This window comes from Lynx canadensis, chromosome D4 (assembly GCF_007474595.2).
Source record: "Lynx canadensis isolate LIC74 chromosome D4, mLynCan4.pri.v2, whole genome shotgun sequence".
Taxonomy (NCBI): Eukaryota; Metazoa; Chordata; class Mammalia; order Carnivora; family Felidae; genus Lynx; species Lynx canadensis.
The window spans coordinates 29,296,736-29,311,426 of NC_044315.2; the positions used below are offsets into that span (position 1 = coordinate 29,296,736).

The 14,691-nt window shown below is 41.8% G+C and overlaps 1 protein-coding gene across 2 annotated transcripts in view; it reads right to left on the reverse strand.

The window, feature by feature from the left end:
- FANCC (FA complementation group C) overlaps positions 1 to 14,388 on the reverse strand; it is a 267,194-nt gene extending 252,806 nt beyond the window's left edge. Inside the window, exon 1 of one of the 2 annotated variants that reach the window (XM_030293538.2) lies at positions 14,189 to 14,388. The gene's annotated coding sequence lies outside the window, so the exon portion shown is untranslated. The remainder of the gene's footprint in view (positions 1 to 14,188) is intronic. The other variant, XM_030293535.1, reaches the window with a different exon arrangement.
- Between the last annotated feature and the right edge of the window lie 303 nt (positions 14,389 to 14,691).

Sequence of the window (14,691 nt, forward strand, 5' to 3'; positions counted from 1 at the left end):
CTACTGTGAAAATGTGTGAAGGAAACCCAAATCAAAATCGGAACTGGGAAGTCATGAAGGGAGGGCTCTCACATACATATCATTCATTACAGCTTACTTAGTCCAGCAAGAAAAATGAAGATTTCCTCTCTGCATAGCAATAAGCTGCAGGCACCCAACAGCAACCATTCTCCCCTGTGGCCAATGAGAGGCTGTCACCACTTCACTCACCTACAGCCAATTAGAAGCCATCAACATTTTGAACTCTCATTTTCTTCCAATGGACATTGTTCAAAACAACCCCTCCAACCTCTTTCCCTCTATAAAAGGATGCTCTCCTCCTTTGTTCTCAAGATTTGCCTATGGTTCATGAACATAGTTTTCTTGAGTTTCAATTCCTCTATTACCAAATAAACTTGATTTTGCTGGTTATCGTTTATATTTTTCCTTTTAAAAAACTGACATTTCATGGTGTCAGAAGTGGGATTCAAAGGCAATGAACCCGCAAGGAACTAACAACCCCTAGTACTATGTGTGGCACCAATTTGTGCTTCTGTGAGTTGTCTTCTCCCTTTCAGTTTGATAAGTCTTCTCTGAGATTCAATCCTCTAAATTCTCTCAAGACAGTCCTCCTTCTGGGACCCCGGCCAGTTTTATGTTAAAAAAAACTACAGTCCCTCCTCTTGTGCATCCTTAACTAAGTGTAACAACTTGGCCAAAGATAACTTAGAACTCCAAACGCCATCATGGGGAATCTTCAACCACCCAAACTTGTATTTTTCAGAACCAAATTAGAAGACCATAGCTTTGAAATTAAACAGACTGAATGGGGTGCCTATTTTAATTGATACCTGGAGGCTTCCAAATGTATCCAAGATTCTAAAATCACCTTTTTACAAAATACCATTTCCAAATTAACTAAGGTAAGCAAACAACTGAAAGAAAAGTCAAAAAAGTTTCTAAGGCCTCTTTTTCCCCCTCCCTTGTGCTCTTTGTCTCTGGTGACAGCTTCTTTCCCTTCTGCACTATCCCCACCTCCTTTATATCCTTGGCTTTCTCATTCTGATCCCCTCACTGAACTTTCCTTTTTCTCCAAACCTCTCCCCACAGCCTTCTGCCCTGAACCTATTAAAACCTGCCCCTTTAAAATCAGATCTTGTGCCAATCCAAATGCTAAACCCTTAATTTCCTATGTTGCCTGGGCTAAAGTTGAACTACAAGCCATAGTCAAAGATTTTCCCAAAGTAACTGAGGATCCCCATAGATTTGCTGAGGAATTTAGTGCAGTTTTTCAAACTTATCAACCTGATTTCTCTGGTTTGTATCAGCTAGTCCATATGCTTGTTAGCGAAGGCAAGGCCCAACACTGGATGAAAAGTACCAAATGGAATGATTCCAAGAAGTCTAGAATTACAACATGGGGACAAAGAAATCCTTGCTGCCTTATTATATAATCAGACTTGAGGAACTGCCAAGTGACTCCTTTTGGTAATTCTCAGGAACTTTCCCAAAGTGAGCTGACTGGAGTAAGACTCAGGCTTGTACCCAGAAGCCCAATGAGCCCATGCATGACTATTATATATTATGCCAGCTCCAAATTATCTTTAAAGAAAATTCTGGTCTTCCTTTGGATGTTGAGTTCACCTGGATAGCCTTTAACGCTATGTTCCTTAACAGGCTGAACTGGGATCTTTTTATTCTAATGAAAAGGATCAGGATGGAATAAAAAAGTATGTCTACTCCAGATTGAATTAATTTAGTAAACAAGGTCACCTACATCCTAGATGATTCAAATAAAAGGAAAAGCACAAAAACCTTTCATTTGAACCCCAACAAATGAAGTCTCCTAAACAAAACTATGATCCTCCTGGTCTCTGCCATTATTGCAAAAAGCCAAAACATTGGAAGAAAGACTGCTATAAGCTCAAGTGCTCCAGGCACCTTCATTCAGCCCTCTAACGAGCCTTTCCAATGTCCTCCTAACCCCAGTGAAGGAACTCCAATGAACTTCAAGACTTTACCCAGTCCTTTCCTTTAGTTGACCTGGTGAAACCACTCTCCAGATTAGGAACCGATCTCTCTCTGTCCTTACTGATTCTAGAGCTACATTCCCAGTGCTCAACTCCACTACCATTAAACATCCTCTACCTCAGAGTACTAAAACAGTTCAAATAGTGGGAGTCTCTAATAAATCTCAATGGGTTCCTATCTCTAACCCTATCCCTTTTTGCTTAGGCATTTCAAGATACCCACCCTTTTCTCCTTGAAGTTTCTCTGACCCTATTCATTTATTGGGCCAACATTTCTTAGAAAAATATCATGCTGGGAGTTCTCTCCCAAAAGGGGGAAATAATTCTAGAATTTGATAACAGCAACCAAAATAGCCAACTAGATAAGTCAAATGATGCTTCAACATCTTATTTGCTCTGTCTCTGACACCAATATAGCTAATTCCAAGGACACTAATCATTTGTCCCTGATGGATCAGCTATCACCGTCCCTGTGGGCAAAACCCTCAACTGATAACTTGCAGAATCCACAGTGCCCCACCTGTTAAAGATCCAAACAGATTTCTCAAAAATTCTCCCCAGAATTAACCAGTACCCTATAAATAAAGAGGCCCTTCATGTCATTAAGTCAATAATAGATTTTAAGACCCAGGGCTTCATTATCCCCTGCAACACCATTTTACCTGTGAAGAAACCAAATGGCCACAGATGGAGGCTCATCAGACCTCTGAGTCATAAACAATATTGTCATTGCTTTGCCACTCTGTTGTCCCCAATTCACCTTAGTAACCTTCATCCATACTGAGAGCAAATTTTCTTTCATGACTGATTCATGTAGTGTTTTCTTCAGTATCCCAGTAGATTAAAACTAGTCAATATCTTTTTGCCTTTACTTGGAAAGAACAGCAATTAACCTGGACAGTAATGCCCCAGGGTTTCATGGAAAGTGTTAGGGTCAGGCGTAGGCTAGGGTAAATGTAAGAGTCAAGAACTAAAATTTTAGCAGTCAAAGGCTTTATTGGGAACTAAGGTCTGGGGCGAGGTTCCGTGACTCAGGGGGAGAGAGAGAGAGGAGTCAGGGAAGTCGCGCCCGGTGTGGTGGGGTGGGGTTTTTAAGCTGCAGCGGTTCCGGTTCCGGGTTTAGGTCCGGGTGGGCCTTTTTCGCATCAGGTCGTGCTGTCGCTGGGTGATTGGTTGACCTCCAATTCATTCTGGCGCGCTACTCGGGGCTTTCCCGTTGGGTTGCGCTGGCGCTGGGTGATTGGTTGACCTTCAATTCATTCTGATGCGCCGCTAGGGGCTTTTCATTGGGTTGCACTGGCAAGATGGCCATCCCCTCTACTGTGGTTCCAAGGACATCCTAACAGAAAGCCCTTCTTATTTCCTCACAAACTTTAAAGGCTGATCCAGATTATATCAAGTTCCCTGGATGCTCCACTTTAATATAATATGCAGATGACTTCTCTGCTCCACTTCCCAAGCCTCCTCACAAGAAGATAGCATCCATTTGCTGTAATTCCAAGCCAAAAAGGGATATGAAATCTCTTTAAAAAATTACAGTTTGTTCAGGGGCACCTGGGTGACTCAATTGGTTAAGAGTCTGCCTTCAGCTCATGTCATGATCTCAAGGTTTGTGGGTCTGAGCCCCACATTGGGCTCTCTGCTGTCCATACAGATCCCACTTTGGATCCTCTGTCCCCCTTGCTCTCTGCCCCTTCCCCACTTACGTGTGCTCGCTTTCTCTCTCCAAAATGAATAAAAACAAAAAAAAATTACAATTTGTTCAAACTCAAGTTTGATACTTAGGGTATCTAATCTTACAACAAAGACTGCATCTAGATCCAGACAGGCTTCATGGCATCCTAAACTTCTCAAAGCCCAAACAAAACCAATGTCCCCTGAGAGGTTTTCTCACAGTGGCAGGATATTGTTGCAGCTGGATCCCAAACTTTTCCCTTATGGCCTAACCTTAATAGACCTTGTTAAAAATGTATTAATCAATGAAGATTGAGATGACATGGCTTTTCAAATCTTAAAAGATCTGGTTTAACAACAACCCCCCCCCCCACCCTTAGACACCCCCAATTATCAACGCCCTTTCTTTTTTGTATACGGAAAAGGGAATGCCCTTGAGGTACTCACCCAAGAGCATGGAGATCACCACCGACCCGCAGGATATTAGAGACAACAACTAAATCCCATAGCCCAGAGATATCTCCCCCCCCCCCCATAGCTATACCTGCTACTGTCCTTCCTGTAAAGCCACTGAAAGAATGATCATGGGATTCCCTTTAACCATCTCTGTGCCACATGCTGCCAAAGCCCTTCTTAACTCTCATCATACTCAGTATCTTTCATTAAGCCATTTCACTTCCTAGGACATTGCCCTGTTAAATGCTCCTTATGTCACTCTTGCTTGTTGTAATAACCTTAACTTGCTACTCTTCTCCCCTCCTCTACTTATGAAAGCCCCCACAACTGCTAAATACTGACAGATCACCTTCTGATCCATGTGATTATTTATTTACATAAAACTTCAGATGTTGATTTTTCATAGTTCACTGATGGTTCATATTGGAAAGATGAAAATAGTAAATATTGTGCTGGATATGCAATATTGACCTCTGAAATAACTGAAGCAGCACCTTTGCTTTTGGTTACTTCAGCCCAACAGACCAAATTATATGCACTCTTACCGGCCTATATCCTAGCCAAGGGCAAAATTGCAACATTTGCACCCACATGCCTTTGGAGTGGCTCATGATTTTGGAATGTTACATAAACAACCTGGCTTTTTTTTTACTTCCAGCAGAGATAACATTAAAAACAGCCCTTACTTTCAGTAATTATTGGATGCCATATTCTTACCTGCTGCTTTGGCTATTATTAAAGTACAGGAGCATTCTAAGCTTCATTCACTGGAAGGTAAAGGAAATCGCTTCACTGACATTTCCACAAAAAAATGCTGCCTTCAAAAGGTCCAAAAGTCAAACCTCTGTTACAGTCCAAAGGAACTCACCTCCAGATGGTAGTCTGGAGAAACTAACTAGAGACACACAACAATCTCCACCAGAAAAGGAAAAACAATATTGACAAACAAATGGTTGTTGATATGATAAAAAGAGAAACATGTTCAGGACCAAATAAAAACCCAGTCCACCAGAAATTCTTTAACTCTCATTTTTTATTCCCCTTTTTAAAGTACAATTAACATACAGTGTTTTATTAGTTTCAGGTACAATATAATACTTCAACACTTCTAGACATTATTAAGTATTCATCAAGAGAAGTTTACTCCTGGGGCGCCTGGGTGGCGCAGTCGGTTAAGCATCCGACTTCAGCCAGGTCACGATCTCGCGGTCCGTGAGTTCAAGCCCCGCGTCGGGCTCTGGGCTGATGGCTCAGAGCCTGGAGCCTGTTTCCGATTCTGTGTCTCCCTCTCTCTGCCCCTCCCCCGTTCATGCTCTGTCTCTCTCTGTCCCAAAAATAAATAAACGTTGAAAAAAAAAATTAAAAAAAAAAAAAAAGAGAAGTTTACTCCTTTTTAAATGTTTATTTTTGAGACAGAGCACAAGTGGGGAAGGTGGAGAGAGAGAGAGGGACCAAGGATCACTGACAGCAGTGAGCCCAATGCGGGGCTCAAACTCATGAATTGCAAGATCATAACCTGAGCTGAAGTATGACACTCAACAGAGTCACCCAAGCACCACAAGTTTAAAACATACTCTTAATCTCGCTCTTTATTTCACCCACCCTCCATCCACCTCCCCTCTGGAAACCACCAGTTTGTTCTCTGTACTTAGGAGTCTGTTTGTCTTTTTTTCTTTGTTCATTTGTTTTTGCTTCTTAAACTCCACATAAGAATAAAATTATATGGTTTGTCTTTTCTCTGCCTGACTTATTTCACTTAGCATTATACCCTCTAGGTACCCTCTAGGTACGTCCATGTTGTTGCAAATGGCAAGATCTCTTCTTTTTTATGGCTGAGTAATATTCCATTCTGTGTGTGTATGTATGCACACAAATACATCGTCTTCATCCATTCATCTATCAGTGGACACAGGGCTGCTTCCATATCTTGACTATTGTAAATAATGCTGCAATAAACATAGGGTGCATATATCTTTTCAAATTAGTATTCTCATTTTCTTTAGGTAAATAACAGTGGAGGGATTACTGGATCAAGTGATAATTCTATTTTTAATACTTTGAGGAAACTCCATACTGTTTTCCACAATGGTTACACCAATCTACATTCCCATCAACAGTGCATAAGGGTTCCTTTTTCTCCATATCCTCATCAACACTTGTTATTTCTCGTCTTTTTGATTTCAGCCATTCTGACAGGTTTGAGGTGCTATCACATGGTGGTTTTGACTTGCATTTCCTTGATGGTTGAGCATCTTTTCATGTATCTGTTGTCCATCTGTAGGTCTTCTTTGGAGGAATGTCTATTCAAGTCCTCGGCTCATTTTTTATTGGATTATTTTTGGTGTCGAGTTGTGTAAGTTCTGTATATATTTTGGATATTAACCCCTTATTGGATATGCCATTTGCAAATATGTTCTCCCATTCAGTAGGGTACCTTTTGTTTTGTTGATGCTTTCCTTCGCTATACAAAAGCTTTTTATTTTGATGTAGTCCCAAGTTTATTTTTGTTTTTGTTTCCCTTGCCTCAGGAGACATACCTAGAAAAATGTTTCTATGGCCAATGTCAAAGAAATTACTGCCTGTTTTCTTCTAGGAATTTTATGGTTTCAGGTCTCACACTTAGGTCTTTAATCCATTTTGAGTTTGACTTTTTTAATGTTTATTTATTTTGAGAGAGTGCACGTGCACGGGCACACACAAGCAGGAGAGGGGCAGAGACAGCGAGAGAATCCCAAGCAGGCTCTGCGATGACAACACAAATGTGAGGCTCCAATCCCACAACCCTGTGACCATGACCTGAGCCAAAATCAAGAGTCAGATATTTAACCAAATGAGCTACCCAGGTGCCCTCAATTTTTTTAGTTTATTTTTAAAGTTCCCATTATTGACCACTGTACATGCATTAAACAACTGGTCTATGGATAAAACGATAAGGTTTCTGAATACTAGTGGGGAAAATAGTAAGAAAACTACAAAAAATGTCTACTCTGATCATCCCACCTGCCCAAAATACCTGCCCAAGGAAACCTATCTTCACTGCTACTGGGTACTTTAAATTGCCTAATGGACCATTCGAGATTTGGAAAATTGGCTTTATTCAGCTACCCCCATCTCACGGATACAAATATGTCCTGGCAGTGATTCACTTCTTCCCACTGGGTCAAAGCCTTTCCTTGTAGACAAGCTACTTGCCTCTTCAGTAGCTAAAATCCTGCTTGGGGAAAAAAAAAAATCATACCTACTGGAGAAACCCTTCTTAGCTCCATAGTGACCAAGAAATTCATTTTATTGGCGGATTATTATGGTGAGTCTTTGCTGTATGACCAGTTCTGTAGCATTTTCACTGTCACTTATCATCCTTCACTCATCCTCGGTCTTCAAGACTAGCTGAACAAATCAACAGCACTATCAAAACTCAATTGGCAAAATTTGTTGAAAACCTCCAAACACCCTGGCCAAAAGAACTGCCTTGGTCCATCCTAATCTCAGATCCACCCCCTTTGGAACCCACAAGTTTGCACCTTTGATATAATTATTGAGTACCCCATGCATCCAGCTTCATTCTTTTTTGACCTATAGCTAATAAAAGAAGGTATATTTCAGGGGCACCTGGGTGGCTCAGTCAGTTCAGCATCTGACTCTTGGTTTTGGCTCAGGTCATGATCTTGCAGTTCATGGGCTGGAGCCCAGCATCGGGCTCCGTGCAGACAGTGCAGAGCCTGCTTGGTATTCTCTTTCTCTCCCTTTCTCTCTGCCCCTGTCCTGCTCATGCTGTCTCTCTCTTTCTCTCAAAATAAATAAATAAACTTAAAAAAAAAAAAAAGGTATATTTCAGTATTGCAAAGGTCTCATTACATCCCTTGAAAGTAATCATGTGCTTATAGGGCAATGTTTTCATGGCACATTCCCAGGAAATGAAGACTCCAAGCACCACACCCTGTAACCTGAAGATTTCATCCATTGGAAAGGACGTCTTCAAAAAGACTCTCTTCGACCACACTGGAAAGGCATATTCCTGACCAATTCTTGTGCCATCAAAACTCCAGAGTTGACTCCTGGACCCATGTGTCTCATCTAAAGGAAGGCCCAAATGCTGACTAAACCTGCACATCAACAGTGACCTAAAATTAAAGATTTCCAGGAACTGAATCAAACAACAGCTGAAACAGTTTTCCCAAGATGATGAGGTTAGACCTGTATATTCTCCCCTTTCTGCTTTTTCTCAATTTATTTTCTTCTTCTCTATGCTGGAGAGACAATGACCTTGTTTGCATTTTGTAGAGGTCACTTTTAGACAACAGACTTGAACAATGGAAACTTAATCAAGGCACAAGGGCCCACAGCAACCACCTGGCTAAATACAGACAGGCCCTTTAGGCCAACATAATATCCATAATACCCATAAGCCCTAACTGACCAATGGGATACTTACAATAAGGCACAGGTAATAAATTTGGGAAAATTCCATCTGCTCATAACTCCTCACCACCCCCCTTTAAAAACAGCCTGCATCCACTACCTCATAGCAGACAATCTCTCCTTTGCTATCCTGCCTGCCCAATGCTCCCTTGCAATGTATTCAATAAATGTCTCCTTTGTTATGCCTCAGATGAATCTTTCCATTGCCTACACAGCCAGCTTCCACCCCATCGGGTGGCCCCACATTTTAGGGGCCCCATCCGATCATGTGAGACACACCACAAATTTCCCAATCCTTGGCCAAAGGAAGAAACATTTCTGTTAGATCTGTCCTCAGAAACCCTGATCTGTCCCTGACAGCTGTGAACCTTTAGTCTTCCCTGTAGCAAACTTCTCCCTCATCTCCAATGCCTCCACCCCTTGGGAGATTTCTGAGTCAAACTTCTACAACCAGGTTTTCCTGTACCTTGCTTTGACCTGTCCTGTCATAACTCTCAATGCAACTAATCATACCCATTCCATCTACACAGTTCCTCATTCTTACTACTACCTTAGGTCTACCTGCTGCAGCAAAATAACCCCCCTTTGTACAGCCTTCAAGAACCAAGTCCACAGAACAAGACAGTTTCTCCCTAATTATTCCCTAAACACCTCTGACCCTTGGTTCAAAAGGGTCAATTAAATAATCCCAATTAACATCATTATTAGTGATCAAACCCTAGCAGGATTATTATGTATGTATGTATGTACATACATTATGTATGCACTACCTGGTTTTATCTTTCTCTGTGGTGAATCACTGGGCCTGTGAATGTTTAGACCACTGGGGGATTGTAAGACAATGCATGGGTGTGTGTGTGTGTGTGTGTGTGTGTGTGTGTGTTCGTTCTAACTGTCCCCAGGGACATCCACAATAAATCTAAAGTCTTTCAGGTATTCCCCATTAAAACTTCATCACCACATTAAAAGATAATTCCCAGGAGGCATATGTGATTCTGGATTTGCCTCCATCAGAACGGCTGTTACCCGTTTTGTGGACTTACACGACAACGAACAAATGATTAGAAATCTCCCTCTGGAATTGGGAAAACTTGCCAACCCCAGCCCTAAGGCAACAGCAGCCCAACAACACTTAACTCACTGGCTAAAGTACAAGTATACCTCATTTAATTGTGCTTCACTTTAATGTGCTTCACAGATATTATATTCTTTTATTACAAACTGAAGGTTTGTGGCAACCCTTTGTCAAACAAGTCAATCAGTGCCATTTTTTCAACAGCATTTGCTCATTTTGTGTCTCTGTGTCACATTCTAGTAATATGCTACTTCATGCTCTTTCATTATTATATTTGTTACAATGATCTGTGATCAGTTATTACAACTTGCTGAAAGTTCAGATGGTTAGCCGTTTTTTAGCAATAAAGTACTTTTTAATTAAGATATTTTTTTAGACATAATGCTATCATACACGTAATAGACTACAGTACAATATAAACATATTTATATGCACTGGGAAACCAAAACATCCATCTGACTCACCTTATTGCAATATTTATTTTACTGTAATATTCACTTTATTGCAGTGTTCTGGAACTGAACCCACAATATCTTCAAGATATGCATATAGGCTTTGATTACCTACTTGCCAAACGAAGCATGTATACAATAGCAAACACCACCTGTTGCACATGGACAAACCCTCCAAAGTAGAAACCCAATCACATAAAATTAGGGAACAAGCACACTGACTACAATAAATTCCACCTGAAGATCTAGGTAGGGTCCTTTGCTCCTTTTAGCTTATAACCTTGAATGGATACAGATTTCGGATGTAAAATACCTGAGAGTTCCCCCTCCCACTGTTTGTTACTCAAACGTGGCTTCCATGATTTCCAATCTGTGCACTTCCCTCTGATGTGGGACATGACATTCAGGAAGTGTCCTTCCTGACACTGAAAGACAAAAACAATTCTAACGAGGAACAGATGACCCAACTCTTGATTGGTGAAGAGTTGATTGGAAGAAAAGTGTGAAAATATGATAAGGAACCCTAACTGAAAACTGGAGTTTGGAAACCATGAAGAGATGACTAATACACATATCATTCATCCCAATTTGCATACTCCCAGCAGGAAGAAGGAAGGTTTCCTTTCTGCCCAGCAACAGCAAGCTGCCCTCACCTACAACCAATTAGAAGCCACCACCACTTCAAATTCTCATTTTCTTCCAATGAACTTTTGTTCAAAACAGACCCTCTCAAACTCCTTTCCTCTATAAAAGGACACTCTCCTGCTTTGTTCTCAGGACTCACCTAAGGTTCACCATAGTTTGCTTGTCCAGAATTGCAATTCCTCTGCTGTTCCTGAGTAAACCTGATTTTGCTGCCTGAATCACCTTTTACTTCTTAAACCTTTTACTTTTAAAAGGCTGACATACCCAATTAAAAAATGGACAAAATGTTTCGACATTTCAAAAGTGACCTAGAAACTGTTAATAAGTACATGAAAATATAGTCAACATCGTTTGCCAATAGGGAAGTGCAAATTAAAACCACAATGATACTACTTTCACACCCACTGGGATGGCTATTTAAAGAGACACAATTAACAAATGAAGTCGTGGAAAAATTAAAACCCCCATACACTGCTGGTGGGAATATAATATGGTATAGCCACATTGGAAAAGTCTGACACTTTCTTAAAAAGTTAAACATGAACTTACTATACAACTCAGCAATTCCACTCATAAACACCCCCCAAAAATAATAAAAGCATACGTCCAAAGACTTACATATGAATACTCACAGCGCATTATTCATAACCAAAAAGTAGAAGCAACTCAAGTGTCCACCAACTGATGAACAGATAAACAAAATGTGGTAGAGACATACAATGGGATATTATTCAGCAATAAACAGGAACAAACTATCGATACATGCTACAAAATGGATGAATCTCAAAAACATCATGCTAAGTGAAAGAAACCAAAAGACAGCACTTTTATGAATCTATTTATATGAAATGCCCCCAAAAGGCTAATCTATAGAGACAAGAAAGCAAATCAATGGTTGCCTGAGGCTGAAAGCCAGAGTTAGGATTGACTATGAATTTGCACGTGCAAAGCTGCTAGGGTGATGCAAATGTTCTAAAAATGAATTGTACTAATCACTGCACAATTCTAAAAATCTACTAAATTTACTAAAAACCACTGAATTCTTTAGAAAACAGAGTATACATAGTATACAGTTTCAAAAAAGGTAATTTCCTTTAAAACTCTGCCTTCCTATAACTAGAGAAAGGTACCAAGATTATAGATGTTCCTGTATCACTGATCTTAAGAGAGAAATTTCTACACGCTCAGCAGGACTTATGAAGAGTCTAAGAGAATGGACCAGAAAACTTGCAAGGTCTCTTCCAGAGCACAAAAAAATAATAATAATTGATATTTAGAAAATAAAATGCTCAAGACTTGTAGTGTTATCTAACTTTTCTGATGAATTTTTAAGTTTTTTTCTTCTCAATTTCTACTACATTTTTATTAAAACACTGCAAACTCAATGTACTTCTCCCATAGGTGTTCTTTCATATTAAAATCAGTCATTCAGGGGCGCCTGGGTGGTTCAGTTGGTTAAGTGTCCCACTCTAGGTTTCGGCTCACATGATATCAGGGTTTGTGAGTTCAAGCCCACATCTAGCTCCATGCTGCCAGTGCTTGGCATTCTATCTCCCTCTCTCTCAGTCCCTTCCTTATTTGCACTCTCTTTCTCTCAAAATAAATAAAATTGAAAAAGAAAAAGTCAGTCAGTCAGGATCCATAAACAAGAACAGAGAATATTCATACCCCAGACCAAAATTTTACAAATCCATTTGGTACTGATTTCCAGCCTGATTTGAAGCTCCACCACTACCAACTTGGAACTGCCACGCCATGTGAGATTTCTCTGGCACTCTCTGTGGCCTAGGGTAATCAATCCAACTTTCAATTGGCCAGGCTGGCCTCCTTGTAGCTGGTTTTCATAAATACAAAATTTGTATAATTGTTACTGGAACTACTTGCTGAAATATGGAACTGGTTTAAAATACCATTTATTTTAAAATGTACATGCACAGTTTCACATACATGCAGCAACACATCTTCCACACCCAGCCAATCAATCAAGTTAATGCTTTTTATTAGAGAACAAAAAATTCCAATATAGAGTTTGCCTTTCTTTTCTGGACTTCTGGTAAATGTTTTTCAAGAAAACAAGAATAGGACTGAATAATGAAAAAATGAATTAAAGTGTAATATATACTAAAGTATAATTAGTCCAATTCTAAAGAAGCAGGACCTAACTTTTACAGGAAAAGGCCTCTGATAAAACTAGGAAAAGCAAATTGTTTTGAAGTGGTCTTTCTTGTACACGCATATGAATGCTTATTTCCATGTGAATCTGGCACAGCCCATTATTTTGAAACATCAATTTAAGTTTAATGGATAAAGTCACAATGAACATGTTTTCTATATGTTTATGTAATAAATGATCCCAACACATGGTATGAATTCTACCATTTGTAACAACCTTTCCTCCCCTCCTGAAGAGGATAGTGAGAAAAGGTTCTGAGCTGCACATCACTGAGGGTGAGTGACATCCATAAATAGCTGAAGTTGGGTGGCCCAAAAGTGCCCTGCTCATGTGATAAATGGTAAGTCAATCATATCACATTTAAGATGCACTAAATGGGACAGAAGTTACAAATGAAAGCTGGAGCACGAGAGTTTCAGATTAGGACAAAATCACTGGCACATGGAGGTCTTTGCTGGAAAATTCCTCGGCCTCTTTCAAAATTCTGGTCCCAAATTTGTCATGTTTCAAAAACTCCTAATCTTTTGCCCTCCAAACCTTTAGCCCATACACGATGACCACAGAGGGTTCACGGTTGTAAAAGCGCCCACGTAAATACAAAAAAGCAAGCCAACAAACAACAACCCCCCAAAATATCAGGGCTTTGGACGTGATTTGGCCTGGCGGTCAAAGAAAGAAAGTTGCAAGGAGACAATCACCCATGAGAACCTTTCTGCCCTTCAGCGACAAAAGACCTGGAAGGCAAGAGGGGTAACAGGCTCGCCCCCTCCCAACGCCCTAGAGGCAGGGCGACGGAGAGCAAGCGGCCAGCTATAGAGGGTGATGGGGTAGAAGACGAGAGCTTTTCACAGCTCCCACGGATCCGGGGCGAAGAAATTCACCTTTGCTCCTCTCCTTTTAAGTAGACATAGCTGCCAGCACTCAATGAACCAAAAGAACCAAAGCGCCAATTCCCAGTTCTCACCATTCCGGGGGCTCTCTTCCGCGTGACCCCTACGCCGGGCCCACCCCCAGGCCTGCCCACTTTTGGCCACGCCCCTCGCCCGCCGCTCCGCCCCTCCGCGGGCTCGCGCCACCTCAAGCCCCTACCCACCTCCTCCCCTCAGCCCCTGCACACGGCCGGGGCGCAGCTCACCTAACTAGATGGGCAAAGCGCGGCGAACGTTCTCGCGAGTCTTCCCTCCCTACCCTCCCCCTACCCTACCTCCACCCTTCGGCTGACGTGTCGGCCAGACCCCCGAGGGAATCAGCCGTCTTTGCTCTCGTTCTGCGGCCTCTCGCTTACCGGGTGGTCTGCGCCAGCCAGAGCTGCTTCAGCAGTTTGGGCAGTGGCAGAAAGGACGCCTCCGCCCGGGTTCTGTGGCTTGCAAGTTTGGCTTTGCCCCGTACTGGTTTTTTGTTTTGTTTGACTTTTTTGGAATTTTCCCGCGGTCGCTCGGCAGTGGAGCCGCGCGCACGCGCTCTTCCCCGCAGTGCACTCTGGGGCCTGGCGAGCGGTGCCGCGCGCCCCCGCGGCATCGCGGGAAAATTGCAACGAATCTCGCGCTTGTGGGGGCGGGGCGGGGGCAGCCCCGGCTCGGCCGGAAGTTAGCCGGGCGCTCTGCAGGACCTGTGGGGGAAGCAGCGGATGTCTTCGTTTTTGCGGGATCGCTGCTGGGTTCACGGCCGAGAACCAGACGGCAGGAAGGACCCGGGGAGGAAAAACTTGGTGTTATTAATCAGGTTGCTGCCCAGGTATTGCAAGACTCAGCCCAAAATGCGGAAGACGTAAAATGGGAATCGTTTTTT